Source organism: Balaenoptera acutorostrata, chromosome 3 (genome assembly GCF_949987535.1).
Source record: "Balaenoptera acutorostrata chromosome 3, mBalAcu1.1, whole genome shotgun sequence".
Classification (NCBI taxonomy): domain Eukaryota; kingdom Metazoa; phylum Chordata; class Mammalia; order Artiodactyla; family Balaenopteridae; genus Balaenoptera; species Balaenoptera acutorostrata.
In genome coordinates this window covers 116161751-116180243 of record NC_080066.1, presented here as the reverse complement: position 1 = coordinate 116180243, position 18493 = coordinate 116161751, and the positions used below count along the sequence as shown (strand labels likewise).

At 41.6% G+C, this 18493-nt stretch overlaps 1 long non-coding RNA gene across 1 annotated transcript in view; it reads left to right on the top strand.

Moving 5' to 3' along the window:
* Window positions 1–18493, top strand: part of LOC130707675 (uncharacterized) — a 129051-nt gene that overhangs the window by 32004 nt on the left and 78554 nt on the right. The window contains exon 2 of the long non-coding RNA XR_009007685.1: window positions 5635–5734. This is a non-coding gene — a long non-coding RNA (uncharacterized LOC130707675). The remainder of the gene's footprint in view (window positions 1–5634; window positions 5735–18493) is intronic.

The following is an 18493-nucleotide window of genomic DNA, read 5'->3' as shown; positions in this document are numbered from 1 at the left end:
GTGTTTCCCACTTAGAGAAGTTCCTTTAGCATTTGTTGTAGAGCTGGCTTGGTGGTGCTGAATTCTCTTACCTTTTGCTTGTCTGTAAAGCTTTTGATTTCTCCATTGAATCTGAATGAGATCCTTGCTGGGTAGAGTAATCTTGATTGTAGGTTCTTCCCTTTCATCACTTTAAATATGTCATGCCACTCCCTTCTGGCCTGTAGAGTTTCTGCTGAGAAATCAGCTGTTAACCTTATGGGAGTTCCCTTGTATGTTATTTGTTGTTTTTCCCTTGTTGCTTTTAATAATTTTTCTTTGTCTTTAATTCTTGTCAGTTTGATTACTATGTGTCTCAGCCTGTTTCCCCATGGGTTTATCCTGCCTGGGACTCTGTGCTTCCTGGACTTGGGTGGCTATTTCCTTTCCCATGTTAGGGAAGTTTTTGCCTGTAATCTCTTCAGATATTTTCTCGGGTCCTTTCTCTCTCTCTTCTCCTTCTGGGACCCCTATAATGTGAACGTTGGTGCGTTTAATGTTGTCCCAGAGGTCTCTTAGGCTGTCTTCATTTCTTTTCATTCTTTTTCCTTTATTCTGTTTCGCAACAGTGAATTCCACCATTCTGCCTTCCAGGTCACTTATCCGTTTTTCTGCCTCAGTTATTCTGCTATTGATTCCTTCTAGTGTAGTTTTCATTTCAGTTATTGTATTGTTCATCTCTGTTTGTTCTTTAATTCTTCTAGGTCTTTGTTAAACATTTCTTGCATCTTCTCGATCTTTGCCTCCATTCTTTTTCCGAGGTCCTGGATCATCTTCACTATCATTATTCTGAATTCCTTTTCTGGTAGGTTGCATATCTCCACTTCGTTCAGTTTTTTTTCTGGGGTTTTATCTTGTCCCTTATCTGGTACAAAGTCCTCTGCCTTTTCATATTGTCTATCTTTCTGCGAATGTGGTTTTCGTTCCACAGGCTACAGGATGGTAGTTCTTCTTCTGCTATGTGCCCTCTGGTGGGTGAGGCAAGAGGCTGTCTTCGAGGCTTGTGCAAGCTTTCTGATGGGAGGGACTGGTGGTGGGTAGAGCTGGGTGTTGCTCTGGTGGGCAGAGCTCAGTAAAACTTTAATCCTCTTGTCTGCTGATGGATGGGGCTGAGTTCATCCCTTTTGGTTGTTTGGCCTGAGGCAATCCAGCACTGGAGCCTACAGGCCCTTTGGTAGGGCTAATGGACTCTGGGAGGGCTCACACCAAGGAGTACTTCCCAGAACTTCTGTTGCCAGTGTACTTGTCCCGCGAGTGAGCCACAGCCACCCCCCACCTCTGCAGGACACCCTCCAACACTAGCAGGTAGGCCTGGTTCAGTCTCCCCTGGGGTCACTGCTCCTTCCCCCTGGGTCCTGATGTACACACTACTTTGTGTGTGCCCTCCAAGAGTGGAGTCTCTGTTTCCCCTAGACCTGTTGAAGTCCTGCAGTCAAAATCCTGCTAGCCTTCAAAGTCTGATTCTCTGGGAATTCCTCCTCCTGTTGCTGGACCCACAGGTTGGGAAACCTGACGTGGGGCTCAGAACCTTCATTCCAGTGGGTGGACTTTTGTGGTATAATTGTTTTCCAGTTTGTGAGTCACCCACCCAGTGGTTATGGTTAGTTGTGATTCTGGTGCTCTCGCAAGAGGGAGTGAGCGCATGTCCTTCTACTCCGCCATGTTGAACCAATCTCTACACAGTCTTTTGACAGCACCCATGGCTGCCTCTTGCTGGTACATACATGGAAGACAAGAGATGATTGACATTTAAATTTAGAAACGGCTCCAGTTTGGGAACAAATTATTTTACTTAGTTTTCTGTACTTCTGATTCATCACAGAAGGAATCATGATGTCAGTGCCTTGCAGGGTTTTAAAAGGTCCCTACACATGCTCCCTTTCCAATATTTCTCCTTTGGGGCAGCTTTAATGACAATCTGGGGGGCCTTCAGTTGAGCCAGGAGGGCTGCTGGACTTGGAAGAAAGAGAATGGTTTCAGGAGTTATCCCCTCTCTCTCCTTCCCTGCCTCAGCTAAACCTGTCCATCTGATTAGCACAATAATGATCAGCTTTTCCCCACCTGACTGAGAAGTATGGGTTCCAGGACGATGATCCTTTTGGTTTGCAAATCTCATGCAGATGACGCCCTGAGGATTCCTGCGCCCTCTCTGGATTGGCCCAGCTGGGTGCCCCACACTTTGTGAGATCTGCAGTGACTGAGGTTACCTCTTCTTCTGGTCTTTTTTTATTTCTGATCTCCACCAGGCCCTGGCCCAGCACTGTGTACTTGGGGAAGTTTAAACCCAAGGGAGAGGCTATTAGGAATTGGTCTCAACAAACTAGCTGTAGCTAAAGCAAAGGAAAAGTTTCTAGAAACTAGGCAGTCTCCTGAAAGAATGTTACACCAGATTGTGTTGTCAAAATAAGATCTTCTCTCTCTCCTCTCTCTCTCTCTCTCTCTCTCTCTCTCTCTCTCTCTCTCTCTCTCTCTCTCTATATATATATATATATATAGCTGACTCACTTTGCTGTACACTTCAAATGAATACAACATTGTAAATCACTATACTTAAATTTAAAAAAATTTGGGAAAAAAGATCTCTGTGGGGAAAAATCCATTTTTTTTAAAAGGGAAGAAAAGAAAAGGAAAAAGAGGCAAAGAATGGCTCAAACAACCTCTTTCCCTGAGCTCTCTGTCAAGAAGGATCATAGCACCAGCCAAAAGATTAGGGAGTTTGGACACCAATGGAGAGAGAGAAAGAGGTAAGAGAACTGTTTACCTTAGATCCACTGATCAGGGACCGCAGTGAGGTTGTGTGGCTCTGTGAGTGCCATTTTATCAAATATCCAGGGATAGTCTCTTTGCTATTTCTGAGAATGAGGTAAGGAAGGGAAGTCAGCTTTAAAATGACCACTTTATCAAGAAGAAACAGAGAAAGCGGTATAAACATTTACCTTTTTCTTGCAGTTCTACAAAGCTCAACTAATTCCTTTGTATTTAACCGACTCATCTTGAATATCTACCATGTCCCAGGCACTGCGACCTATATTCTTGCCCTCTGGGGGTTCATAGTCTAGTGAGGGAGGGAGAAAAATGACCAGATTGCACCAGAGGGGCCAAGTTTTGCCTACAACACTGTGACCTCTGCAGTGGGAGTTCTGGCCCAAAGGCTGGAAGGCACAGCGCTCATGCCACGGGGCTCCACGTCTCATGTGCTATAACTGGGCCAGAGATGGGCACCGGCTGGCTCGTCGGGGGGCTAGCCCTTAGGTAACTCTAAGTTGAGCCAACCCAGTTTCTCACATGACAATTTGTAATTGGGCTGCTGAGAGACAAAGTCAGTTAGATGTGGGGAACAAACTTGAAATTTACAGAGACTGGGGCTGAAGTCACCTCGAAGAGCCACACACACCCAGAGAGCGATGATGCAAAGGAAGACAGCCAGGGGACAGCATGGGATGACTCACGGAGGGAGCAATACGAGAGAGTGTATTAGATGACTTTGAGTGATGGACAGTCACTTTCCTTCCCTGCCCTGGTTCCCAGCTCCAAAAGCAAGAGTCTTAATTTCTCATCTCTATGTCCTGTGAGATTGCAGTTCTTTAAAATAAATTCCTCTCTTCCTGAGTTTCTTATAATCAAAAGTTCCCTGATTTTAATTCAAATTGTTATGGAGTAATGTATTAGTTGCCTAGGACCGCCATAACAAATTACTACAGCTGAGTGACTTAAAGCAATATAAATTTATTCTCTCAGAGTTCTGGAGGCCAGAAGTCTCAGATCAAGGTGTCAGCATGGTTGGTTCCTTCTGGAGGCTCTGAGGGAGAATCTGTTCCATGTTCCTCTCCTAGCTTTGGGGGTTTCAGTAATTCTTGACATTCCTTGGCTTGTAGATGCATTGCTCCAATCTCTGTCTTCATCTTCATGTGGTGTTCTCCCCACATGTCTCTGTGATTCTCTGTTTCTCTCTCTTAAATCCAAATCATTGGATTTAAGGCCCACCCTAATCCAAGATCATCTGTCTAGAGATCTTCACCTTAATTACATCTGCAAAGGCCCTTATTCCAAATAAGATCACATTCTGAGGTTCTGGGTGAATATATCTTTTGGGGGGGGGGGACGTCATTTAACCTACTACAAACAAGGTATGAATATCTTTATTGCTGGATTACTCAACTGGTGGGCATGTGCTTAAATAAGCAACAAAGCAGGGGTCCAGAGAAAGTTTTTTTTGAAAGAATATGATTTATTAAAAAAATGAAGCCCTTATGGAAAAAATTATGATTTAGGATTGCTTTTAATTTTAATTGTATACTGCAGTGGGAGAAAGAATTCATACTTTCAATGCCCGGGGTCTCTAAATGTATTAACCAATGTAATTTGTGAATTATAAATAGTTCATGTGATTGGAAGATAGGATGTAAGAGGGTTTATTGTTGTTGTTGTTGGTTTTATTCTATTTTGTGTCTTACAATTTATTGAGGCCTCTGGTGACCTTAGCAGGAACAGCCATCATATTGCTAACCTCAGTGGGTTGAGGTTAAGGAATGAATGGAGGTGAGAAGATTGCTAGTATAGATATCGTTTGCAAGAAGCTTGATTGTGAAGTGAAAGAAAGATTTAGGGGTCTCTGAGGGTGGTCTGTCACCTCAGAAAGTTGATTAATAATCTGCTGTTTGTGTTTGAATGCTGCAATTAGCTTTAACCTCTCTCAGAACTTCTTAGGGATGGTATCCACTGATGATGCCTCTTAAACAGTAAAAACCAAAGTTGCAAACCAGGCCTCAAAACTCCCCCCAGGCACCTTCATTCTTTGGGTAAACCAGTGCCTCACTGCCATGTTCACTTAATAGCTTGACATAAAGAACACATATAGTAACCTGAGCATGCCAGGCCAATGCCTTCTTGGTCCTTGGTACTAGCTAATTTCCCTGCCTGAATGTTCTTCTTCCTTGATTACCTACTTATCTTTCAAAGCTCAGCTGGAATATTCCATTTGTTTTACCATGAAGTTCCCTGTGAAGTTACTCATTCTTTAGAACTCCCATAGCACCCTTAAGTTATGTATCAATACATAGCACCTATCACTGTACTAAGGAATTAAGGAATTCCTTAATTTTTCTGCGCCTCCCATTAAATCATTGAGATCAGGATCCCTGTCTTTCCTTCTTCTAGTCCTCAGCTCCTCACACATTTTGGGCGTATAGTATGAATTCAATGAGTGTTTATTGAATTTTTCAGTTTGCAGTTAATACATGACCAAACACTAAGTGTGTGTGAAGGGGGACATTGTTGGGTGTCTTGCAAAGGAAACCAGTCAGGAGAGAGAAAGAGAGAGGGGGATGGGGCAGACTCATTATCAGCATCCATTACCCACTTCCATTACTATGAGAATCCAGGTTTTGTGCAGATGTTCACCCTCTTCAAGCAGCCATGTGCCTTGGAGGGAACTCACCCTTGCCCAGCCCAGGGGTGGGTCTGATTGGCCTTAAGCTAATCACATTCCTCTTGTCAGTGATTGATTTGGGAATGGGAATGTCACCCAATTCTGGCCAATCACACATGGGAGACTTCAGGGAAATGTTCCCTTGCTCCTAAGAAAGAGAACAAAACGAGCTGCTGTCTCTTTCTCAGGGTGTTTTCATGTCTGGAGGGGATACCTGGAAATGCCAAAGCCATCTTGCCATCAGCCTGAGAATGGACCCAACGACTGAGGATGGAGGAACACAAAATGGTAAGAGGCTGGATCTGTAATGACATGGCCAGGCTACTGACACTGCCTGTCCAACACCCTACTCCTTGAGAACTAGTTACCGCAGTTCATGCATTTCCTTATTGTGAAAGGCTGTTTGAATCTGTTTCTATGACTTGAAGCCAAAAGCATCCTCACCGAAGCAACTTGCCGTATAGTAAATATTCATTAAGTATACAACTTTATTTTAAAGCGATGACCACAGGAATAAAAGAGCATGTTCCTTGTGACCCTGTTATGCACCAGGATTTGGAAAGGTAAAATATGCTATTCCTATGGTCATCTCATAAGCCCAAGGTTATGCCATTCATTTGACTATGCCACTCAGATGGTAGAGGCTAAATTTCATTTCCTGGAAGATTAAGAAAAATCTAGTCCTGAGCTATCTGAGGGAAAGTAAACAATATTGTAAGACACAGACAGGAAACCTTGTTTCCATGGATCACTAACCCAAAGGAAGAGTTACTTTAAGGAGATACATAAAGTTTAAAAAATTGAAGTACAATTCCTTTTACTTACGTTTTTAAAAATCAAACTAGGGTGCCACTGGCACATGAATAGAGAGATAAAACAGAATAGAAAATCAAGAAGTAGACCCAAAAACATATAGGGATTTAGCATATGATAAAGGTCTCATTTCAAATCACTGGGAACACTGGATTTTTATCAATGATGTTTGGACAACAGGGTAGTTAGCTGTAACAATAAATACATAATTAAAATTGGAGCCGTACCTCAAATCTTACCAAATAAATTCCAGATGGGTTACAGATTTTAAATAGAAAAATATGAAACCATAAAAATAGGAAAAAACCATAAAAGATTTTCTTGTTGTAATTTATGACTGCAGAAAACCTTTAAATATATGACACAAATTATAGCAGTCATAAAAGATTGAAAAACTCAACCGTGTTTTTAAAAATGTATCCATGCAAAAACAATCATAGCTGAGTCAAAAGTCAACGGACAAATTAGGAAACATATTTTAAGTCATTGCTACACAATCAATAAGAAAAAAACCAATAATGCAATAGAAAAATGGGCAAAGGATGTTGCGTCAGGTGACATGTATTTGCAATTTGGCTATATCTATCAAAATTACAAATACATAATCTTTGATTTAGCAATTCTATTTACAGGAATTATTTATAATAATTCTATTAGTAGCAATTCTATTAAATTACAGACATACTCCTATATGTGGAAATCACTTATTGACAGGTTAATCATTACAGCACTGTTTGTAGTATAAAAAAATTGGAAATAATGGAAATGATCATTAATGGGAGAGTGGTTAGACAAATGAAGATACGTTAACATAATGGATTACTATTTATCATAAAAAAAAGATTGAGGAGGTCTTTGTATACTGGTGTGGAATGATCTCTAAGATATATTATGCGAGAAAAGCACAGTACAGAACAGAGTAGTGAGTCATCATGTGTGTAAATAAAAGATGGTGAGGGGATGCCTTATACAAATTTGCTTATATATTTCTGCAAGGAAAAGTAGGAAGTTGATGATGCTGGTGCCTCTGAAGGGAGAACTGGGTGGCTGGAGCATGTAGGTGGGAGGGAGTCTTAACTGTATATTACTGAATGCTTTTTGAATTGTGAACTATGTGAATGTATTACCTATTCCCGTTCCAAAATAAATAAATTACACTTAAAAAGATATTTGAAAAGAGAGAGAAATAGAAAACCCTTAATGCTTTAAAAAATGAAAACTAAAAATGAGTAACTGTAAATTGGATTCAATAAATGCAGTACACCCATATCCAGCATGAGTAGAGCCTAGCATCTCCGCCACCATCTTCAGCCCTCTACCAACCTCAGGTAGACTGGGCCTTGATTTGCCAACCTCAGCCCCATCTCCACCACTTCCCACTCCTCCCACCCCAGGTCAAGCTGTCTGCCTGGGATTCGCCTCTAGGCTTCTTTCTTCTTCGCACCCAGGGCAGAGCACTAAGCCGAGGGCATCCTGCATTTCTCTGATGGGAGACCACTGATGGGAGCAGTTGTTTGTCTGAAGGGTGGAAGAGTAGTTGAGACTCTTAAATTTGGCAAATTAGACTAAGGCAGAAGAAAACAAAGCAAGGGAGGAGGTTTTCACCTGTAGAGTAGTGTAATAGGGTGGGTGAGAGGAAATGGTAATAAATCACAGAAAGGAGGAGAACCACGTACTTGTCACACTTCGGCTGAATTTTTCTCTTCCCAGAGCTCCATAGTTGATGCCTTATTAACATCAGAGGGGATTTGATGTCTTGTCATATTCAGTCCTGACTATTGAAATGAAAAGGAGAGAAAATGAAAAATATGGAAAATGAAAACCAATTGCATTCTTTAATTTTAGTCATCCCATTCCTGGAGCATATTGAATACTACTTTGGGTTCTTTCATTGTTCAGGTTATAAATAACAAAGAGCCGAAGTATTTCACATTCCTAAAGAGTCTTTCATCTCAAAGGAACCAAGGTAATTCACTAATTCAGTTACCTGAACTACATTTGGTAATTATTTGAGGATCACTTCACCCAGGGGTGAATTTCAACGAGTAGTGTGACACAGCCAACAGTCACTTCATTCTCCAGTCAGTGAGGAAGAAAAATGAATAGCTAATGGGGATGTCCTCCTGAAGGATTTGCCCAGTGAAAACTTCAGGGAGATGGATGCTGAAAGAATGTAATTAACTGCCCGAAATTAATACCTCCAACCTTACTCAAGGTTTCCTGACCTCTTTACTAGAGTCAGGGTGGAGAGCTCTCTAGTAGCCGAGAGACCTGTGAACAGCAGTCACTCCATTGCTGTATTTTTTGAGCGATAATAAATGGTTTTGTGTTTTTAATTTGTTCCCATGTATACACTGTTAGGATATAGAAATACAATTAATTTTTCCATTGTTACAATTGATTTTTTATGTTGATCTTGTTATCAGTGAACTTGCTGAATGCACTTATTAGTTCAAGGAATTTTTTTAAAGATTCCTTGGGATTTCTCTGCAGACCATAATGGCATCTGCAAATAACGGGCAGTTTTAGTTCTTCCTTTTGTATCTGTATGCCTTTTATTTCTTTTTCTTGCCTTATTGAGTTGGCTAGATCATGGCTGAATAGTAGTGGAGGGGGCAGACATCTTTGCAGACATCCTTACCTTGGACCTGATCTTAGGAGGAAAGCATTCAGTCCTTTACAATTAAATATAATGTTAGCTGTAAGTTTTTTGTAAATGTTCTTTATCAAATTGAGAAAGTTTACTGCTATCTTACTTTTCTGGGAGTTTTTATCATGAATGGGCATTGAATTTTGATCAAATGCTTTTTCTGTATCAGTTGATACAAACAGGTGACTTTTCCTCTTGAGTTTATTAATATGATGGGTTACATTGATTGATTTGTGAACAGCAGTCATTCTAATACAATCTCATTTTAAAGTTCATTTATAAGGAATAGTGTCTCAATCATGTGACCCTATTTTTGGGGGGAGAAAATGTGGGGGTAAGAAGCTGGAGCTCTTCCAGCCAAGGGCGTGCAACTCAGTCCACCTCACTGAATGCAGTGCCTTCCTTCTCTCTTCTATCTACTCTCTACTATCACCCAGAGGTCAGGAAAATGCTGCCAGCATGATGACAGCTGCCCAATACCCATTAGGTTGGTCATCAGACAGTGTACCATGGAGGGTGGCCACTGCAAAAGCTTGTGTTTGTGGGAGCATGCTCACCAGTCACCACTGCCCAGAGAGAATGACCCTACTCCTTTTCTGCACATGAGTGCATTTTATCAGCAGAAGCTAAATCTCATCTAGAACCCTAGCAGAAAGGGAATTGGGAAAATAAGGTTTTATGCCTTTCCAGCCCCTGTGATCCAGGGGGGAGCATAGAAAAAGGTGGAAATAGAAGCTGAGGACCAAGGGGCAGTATCTAGCCCTCCTCTCTGCCTCACTGAATCTGACAGAAGCCAGAGACCTTCCATCGTCTCTTCACAATTACTCTCTCTTAATTCTCTCTCAATTTTTAATGTCATCTTTCCTCTTTTATTTCTCCCATCACCATTCACAAACCCACTCAGAAGGATGTATTTGCAGAAGTCTAACTGGGGTGGGAGAGTAGAGTGGAAAAAGAAAGCAGTAAGATGCAATGCAAATCAAATATATTCTATTTTAATGATCTATTTGAATGAGTTGTGTTCATGCAATGTTTGAGAATATGAGAAAGGAAAGCAGACAGAGCCCGACTATCCCCAGAAGAGTCTGGATCTTGGCAGCTGAGTGTGGTTGAAGTGGGCACGTGTGGGTTGGAGATCGGGTGCAGAGTGAGCAAGGGTTAAAGACAAGGGCTCTTGAGGGATCTGCAGCTCAGGGATGTGATGTGACCCCACAAAGTGAGAGGAAGACAGGCGCAGTCACGTTCAGAGAAACAGAGCTGGGGACTTGAGCGGAATAAGCTGCAGCTTGATTGGCAAGTCAAAGTTGAAATCGAGTCGGTTGGGAAAGAGAATTTGGAGTCAGGGTCTGGGACTGCTCCTGGGACTCTGTGTGAGAGCCAGCCCTCAGCTATTTCTGATTTGAGGTTGCAGAGTGTACAGGGGAGACTTTTATAACCAGAGGGCCCTGCTTGTATCATTTTCTTGGGTTCTGAAGCTCCTTCTGTGGATGGGTGTGGGGTTCAGTCAGACGAAGGCTTATTTCCAAGGTCTCAAGAACTTTGTGGTTTGGCTCTTTCTCCAGGGCTCAGGTGAGATGTTCTGCTGAGAGACAGCTTGATTAGGAGTCAAAGTTGTGTGAACGGCTCAGGACTTTTCTTTCTCCTTCCTCTCTCTCTCATTCTCTCTCCCTTCCTTCCTCCCTCTCTCCCTTGGTTCCCTTCCCTTCCCCTCTATCTTTCTTTCTTTCTTTCTTTTTCCCTTTCTTTCTTTCTTTCCTTCTTTTCCTTCCTTCCTTCCTTCCTTCTTTCTTTCTTTCTTTCTTTCTTCCTTTCTTTCTTTCTTTCTTTCCTCTCTCTCTTTCTCCCTTCCTTCCTTCCTTCCCTCCTTCCTTCCTTCCTTTCTTTCTTTCTTCTTTCTTTCTTTCTTTCTTTCTTTCTTTCTTTCTTTCTTTCTTTCTTTCTTTCTTTCTTTCTTTCTTTCTCTCTGTCTCTCTCTGTCCTCTCTCTCTCTCTCTCTCTCTCTTTCTTTCTTTCTTTCTTTCTTTCCTTTATCTCAGATGGTATCTTTTTCCCATGTGGAAGACTACTGAACCCTTGGGTGAGTAAGTACACTGAGTCTGATGGATCAGAGAGGCCAGGGCTATGGGCAGTGACAGGAGCCACTTAGTGACAAGACACCTTGCTAATGGACATGACTCCTCAGCTCCCTTCAGTCTCTTTTTAACACCCCAGAGAGCAGCTGCTGCGTGACTCTCAGGCTCGTTAGTTATTCTTCAGGGGGTTAGAGTACAGCATGAAGGCAGCAGAGCGACTGGTTTTATTCCTGCAGGGATCAGGGCACTGTCACTGCTTGTTGGCTCCAGACTGTTTCCCTAGGCTGGTCTACAAGTGTGGCCTATTGATTCCAAGAAGGATCCAATGGGCATCACTAGATCCATCAGCAATGTTGGAAAACTATCATCTCAGGAGCAGTGGTATGCCCCAACTGTCCTTTTCACATATGATGGACTAAACATTTTTCTATGCCAGTGATTTTCAACTTATCTTAGCCTGTAAATTATTTTTCTTCTCTTCCAAATGAAATCTTATTTGGAAACTCCATATAAAAATTAAATAGAAAAGGAACTGTTCTGATTGACCAGTGGTTAAGTTCAGATAGCCATGTATTCACCCCCTTACTCCTTTGACTACATCCAAAATTTTTCTAGAATTTTAAAACACTGTATTATGTGTTTTTTAATGCTGGTTGGTGCTCTTACTCAGTTTTAAGGGGAAAGAAACTGAGGCACAAAGGGGCTAAAGAACTTACTTTGCCAAGATCATGCCATGAGTTTGAATCAGTCAGGAACTGTACTCAGCTGATCTGAAAATTGGTTTAAATAAGATAGGGCCTTCTTTTCCTCTCATCTAACAAGAAGCAGGCAGTGTAGGGCTGATGTGGTGGTGCATGAGGTTTTGGGGGACCCAAGCTCCTGGCAGCTCGCCATCTCACAATATCTAGGATGGATCCTCATCTCATGTTTATAGTCTGGCTTCTGGAGCTCCAGCCGTGTAGCATCTGGAAGATGTAGAAAGGGGAAAGACAGAAGGGTCCTGTCAGCTGAGTCAGTCCCTGTAAAGGGGGCTTTCTGGAAAGGCTCCATGACTTCTACTTACATCTCAAGTAAGTTATAAAACAAATTTAGGCTGGGAATCCTGTCACTCCCAGCAATATAGGAGCTCTGCCAGTGAGGAAGGGGAGAATCTATATTGGGTGGGGAATTAATAGTCTGCCACAAATATTATGCCCGTAACCTCTAGTGCGCACATAGCCTGGTTTGTCCTGATTGCAAACAATCTGCCTACAAGGTCAATACTTCAGCACCTAAATGTATGTTTTTCCTATTCAGAAAAGGCTCAAATATCCTTTATTAGGTTCACATGTCCTGAGTTAATTTAGAAAATGAAATAACCTAATAAATAAAATGACCTGATTTGTCATTTGGTCAAATTGCTTGACACATGTAATGTTTTAAAATATATATTGGACATGTTTTGGATTCTCTTCAGGTGGCAGGCGGGAAGGGGTAGGTTAGTAATATGTGGGGTTTGTAACCAAGAGTGGGAGTCAGATTATCCTTCAGGGCATGCTAATCCCCACCCTTTGACCCTTGACCACACGAGGGTCTCTACCAGTTTCTCACTGAGGCGTTACCATCACCCACCTGCTTCCAGGTCCACCTTACATGGGTGACAGGGGCACGATGGGTGCATAGGAAGCCACCACTGCCTGTGGTGTGATGTGGAGGACAAATACTGCACGTGGACGAAGAAGAGCTGGACTCAGCTCTGCCCCTTAGGCCGCTTCATTCTCCAGGCCTCAGTTCCCCCTTCAGGAAAGAGGGGATTGCACTAGATGAGCTCTGTGGACACTTCCAAGTCAAACACTGATATTGTGTCTTCTGCTCCCGTCCCCTTCCTTCGTCCTCACTTGGATTGGAATGTGACTTACCAGTGCTGCCAGTCACTGGGCAAGAACTCTTAGAAGTCATCTGTCCCTTTTCTTCTACCAGAAAGAATCATAATAGAAACCAGCCTGTTTTCTTTAAGTTTCACTGAAGAAGGGTTGTCTTGTGGACCCTAGAAAGTTTTCCTAATGTAGGTCTTTACCTAAAATGTCTCCAGTTGTAATTTATTGCCCGTTTGCTCTTACCCTATTGATTGTGTGATTCGTGTCTGGTTGTTCGTAGGAAAACCAGACAAAATCAAAATTGTCATAGGATAAAGAACTTTTCCAAAGGAAGATACAGGATCCAGATTGCTCATTGTCTATTCATGAGTTCACTTATTAGCTCATCCAGTCAATCAAAAAACCTGGGTGCCTGCTATGTACAAGTCACTGCACGGAAGAGGTGGGCTCCCACGCTGACCTGATCTATGTGGCCAATAAAAGTTCCCCCATGTGCTAGGCCCTGTCCCATATGCATCATATTCTTGTCTGATCTTCACAACAACCATATGGTGTAGGCATTTATCATGCGATTCTATTGCTTTTGTCTGCCCCCTCTTTTGACTGAAGAGGTTGCACAATACGCCCTCCCCAATCATTTATTTACCTAATTTTGGGGACATCTATTATGTGCTAGGCCCTAGGGATATGGCCAAACAAAACAGAAAGGATTTATCTGACAGACCTGTCAATCTATTAATCATAGTGCCCTGCTTACTCCCAAGCACATGACCTAAGCCTGGCCCATCAAGAAACTTTGTGTCTTTTTTGACAGTGATTGGGCTGGAGGGTTGGGAGCATAACCCAAGTAGGGCCAATTAGCATCATTCTATGCCACATGATCCAATTCTGGTTGCTGAAAAAGAGAGAGCTTCTCTTTATTCATTTGAGCCTTAGATTCAGATGTGTGTGCTACCTATTCCACTGTTATAGTTGCCAGCTTCATAAGCCAATAAAATCATTTTTAGCTTAAGCTGTTAGTTTGAACCACAATAAGATTGCCATTTTTGCAGATTGCAACCATTTCATCTGGTTTAATTTAATGACTTGATTTTCTGCTGCCTGCAATTGAAGGAGTCCTGACAAATATGGTAGTATTGTTACCTCCAACTTAGATGAGGAAAGTGAGGCTTGGAGTATTCATTAGCCCAAGGTCATTCACCTACTCAGGATAGTGAGAACTGAAACCCAGGTAGCTTCAAAGTCTATGTTCTTTTTTTAAAAGCTTTTTTAAAAAATTCATTTATTTTATTTTATTTTATTTATTTTTGGCTGTGTTAGGTCTTTGTTGCTGTGCGCAGGCTTTCTCTAGTTGCGGCGAGCGGGGCTGCTCTTTGCTGCGGTGCGCGGGCTTCTCATTGCAGTGGCTTCTCATGTTGCAGAGCACAGGCTCTAGGCGCATGGGCTTCAGTAGTTGTGGCTTGCAGGCTCAGTAGTTGTGGCTCATGGGCTCTAGAGCGCAGGCTCAGTAGTTGTGGCGCACGGGCTTAGTTGCTCCATGGCATGTGGGATCTTCCTGGGCCAGGGCTCAAACCTGTGTCCCCTGCATTGGCAGGTGGATTCTTAACCACTGTGCCACCAGGGAAGCCCAAAGTCTATGTTCTTGATTGCTCTGGTACGAGTCCCATAAAGTCAGGCAAGGGCTGAAGAGAAGAGACTGCTATTCAAGGGTGGTCCACAAATTGTTCACTACTGGTCCATGAGGAGGTGAGACACGCTGCACCAGGATATAACCCAGCTGTGTCACTAGCACACTCTTTAGTTCAGCTGATGATTTTTTAATAGCAAGATTTTCTCAGTGAAGTAAGCAATGTGTTGATTTAGATTCTGGTGCCTGCTCCTTATACAGTACCCTCCTGGATTGACGTCAGACATCTTTGGGGACCAGCACTTGGAGGAGCACTGGTATAGAGGACCCTTGGGTTTACTACCCATTTGACAACTGTCCTCCAGTCTCTGGGGACTTGCACGGAAGCCATGTCTATGCCATGTGACCCTGACACCCCCTCTTTGTTAGTCATAACTGATTTGTTCAGGTCATTTGTTTGAGCGCAGCTGGACCAACCAGATTTTCTTGTCTAAGAACATGGAATCTTAAAAAAGAAACAAAGGAACCAGGAGATGTTAGTCTCAGAGCTACAAAAATAGCAGAATGAGCCCAGAAGCTCTTGTTTTCACATCTCTGGAATTGCTGTTGTTCTTGCGCTTCTGAGGCATAGCTATTCAAGTCATCCTTACCTTTTATAAAATTGCTAATATCCTTTCAAGTAAATTCCCTTTTGTCTTAAGCTAGTCCAGAATTGGTTTCAAGAGAACCTTAAGTACTACTGTTGAAAAATATAGGGAAGGCCACATGTTCATGACTCAGGATTCTGTTTATAATATCAATTATTTGCTAGATTATATGAGAGTGTCCCTAACAATTCTAGGTCTCAGTATTATCTGAAAACGTTGGTACCTGAGTTGGGACCCACTGTGATGTGGAGACAAAGATGTACATCATCAATTACCCCAGGTAACTAAACTCTGATACAGACTGAACATCTAAATTAAAGCACATAAATAATCAACCTTTGTCGGTTTAACTGTAGATGAATAGAACTCAAATGAATGAATCGACTCATTGCTAACATTAGAAACATTGCTACTTTAGAGCTACAGCACTATCTGCCATCTAGTTGGCTTTAAAAGAAGAAAGACCATTTGCTCTGGGAAAACAAGCATCATCTCAACCAGCTAAATTCAAACAACAGGTTCTTGAATTCAACTTGGTTTCAGGGAAAAAAATATGATGGAGACACAAGCTGAATCCTCTTATGACTTGGCCATAACTTTTTAGATATAATATTTGATTTTTTAAAAGAAAGAATATTTGGATGTCTTCTGAGATCATCTCACTATTTGAAATTGCAAGTCCTGATAGAGGCAGCTCCTTCAAGCTTGGTGAAGGAAGCAGTGAAAATGGAAGTTTGAAGATGCATCTTTAGCAGCTGGAAGGGGGCTGCCTGGAGTGATGGCAGAAGGAGAAAGGGAGCAGGCACAAGATAGATGCCTGCTGCTTTTACCTCAGTTGAGGAAAACCAGTGCTGGATGGTGTTGGGAGAGGCTTCACAAGCTTGATACTTTCATCATTTTTTTCTGAATCCAGACAGCTGTCTGCTACATGTTTACCTAGACCCTCTGTGATCTTGGTTCTGAATGGCTTAATCTATTTTTAAAGGGTATCCAAATGTGGTTAAGATAATTCTTGCATTCTTTTGCTCTTTCTATTTAAAAATTAAAGTGCTTATAGTAATAGATATCTCTGTCCCTATAGCCAAGAGGATCATCTACAAATGCTTTCTGAATAGAAAAAAAACTTGAACCTGAGATTCAAATATCTAATTCTCCACATTTAAAACCCCTTCTTAGACAGTCTCTGTTTAAAATCTAGTGATTTATGTGCAGAGTTCTTTTTTCTTAATTGTATTGCTGTACATATATTAGATGTAATCTGTAAGACTCTCAACATGATATCATATATCCAGTATTTTTTATTGTACTAAATTTCAGGGCTAATTTAAGTCTAAACTCTTTATTTTAGAAAATCAGTAACAGCAACTAATTAGCACATCTCATTCTGGATGTATTTGCCAACCAATTTCAGAGACTCATTTGCCTGTTAAGAGATTTTATTGAACACCAGCACCACAGACTCTCCTTTTTTTGTAGTAAACAGCTCATGCTTATTATCTTATTACAGGAATGCCACTGGTTAAATCAGGCTCTGAATATAAATAGCCATATTACTGCCATCAGGCATCAATGTTTATTTAGTGGCTGTGAGTCATGCATACCTCTTTGATCGGGTTTGGAATGAGCCATTGCAGTTTTTGTTCAAAGAGGTTATTTGCAAAGGCTACAGAAGTATCAGTTAGATTAAACATGAAATTAATCAGTGTGGAATTTTATCAGCCATTTCTGCCACCAAACACCAGGTGTCAAGAGCATGTGCAAATGAGGGCTGAACATAATGAAGCTGGGGGACAGCTTGGTAGGGAGATCAGAAAGGATTCCAAGAGGTCTACCATGCTCAGGGAGGAAAGATGGAGGGAGGCTGGAAGGAAGGAAGGAAGGAAGGGAACATTGAAGCCTTAGTGTATCACCTGGAACTCCTTGGCAGTTTCACATGGCATATCGTATATCCCAGTATATGGAATGCAAGTCAGGTGACCTGAGTTAGCCTGAGCTAACTAGTGATCTTTGGAAAACTACTGAATGCATACATGCATTACACAGCAAACATGCATTACAAAGCATACATATATAACATATAACAAACTTGCACAAAAGCAGAGGAAAGCACATTTTCCATCTCAACATGTCTTTAGACTAAAAATAGCAGAGAGAGATAGACCCAAGATAGCTTTCTAATGGTTTTAGTTGATGAAACTCTGTTGGTGGAGGAAATGCGGTCCTTTAATTGGAGGGCTCACTTAAACTGGGTCCATTCATTTATTCAACATTTAGTGGCTACACCAGCTTGTCAGGCACATGTGCTGAGAGAGGCCTGTGAATAATTATAACATACCATGTTTAGTACTATGATGATTGCCACTATAAATTCCTGGTGACCGCATTCTCAACCTGGACTTCATCACTGCTCAGCAATTCTATGGCATTCCACTGGGTGGTTCTCCCAGCCACTGTCCCCACTGCCTATTTCTAACATTCCCCACTGTCTTCAAGCTTCTGACTCTCAGCTTCCAGTTCCTCTTACTCTCAGTAGATGATCTAACCTTCCCTACAGTGAAAATAAATTTTACCTACATTCACACTCATTCTCTCCTTCTCCCTCATTCTCATCACAGGGAATGTCTTTCCTCTTATAACAGACAATTGTTCTACCTGTGATTTGGATTCCATTTCTTCTCAAGGTCTTTTTATCATCCAGAATCTTCCATTCTTCCTCCTCAACTAGCTCTTTCTCATCAGCATATAAAAATGCTTAGTCTTTCCAAATTTAGAAAATCTTCCTTTGAAGAACTACAGAATCAACTGGAAAACAAGGTGAGGGGACTGAAAGTGAGGGGATGGAAAAAGATATTTCACACAAATGGAAACAACAAGAAAGTGGGGGTAGCAATACTCATATAATAAAATAGGCTTTAAAACAGAGTCCATAAAAAGATAATGAAAACCATAATTCAAAAAGAGTTATGTACCACAGTGTTCATTGCAGCTCTATTTACAATAGCCAGGACATGGAAGCAACCTAAGTGTCCATTGACAGATGAATGGATAAAGAAGATGTGGCACATATATACAGTGGAATATTACTCAGCCATAAAAAGAATTTTCAAATTGAGTTATTTGTAGTGAGGTGGATGGACCTAGAGACAGTCATACAGAGTGAAGTAAGTCAGAAAGAAAAATAAATACTGTATGCTAACACATATATATGGAATCTAAAAAAAATAAAAATGGTTCTGAAGAACCTAGTGGCAGGACAGGAATAAAGACTCAGACGTAGAGAATGCACTTGAGGACATGGGGAGGGGGAAGGGTAAGCTGGGAAGAAGTGAGAGAGTGGCATGGACTTATATATACTACCAAATGTAAAATAGATAGCTAGTGG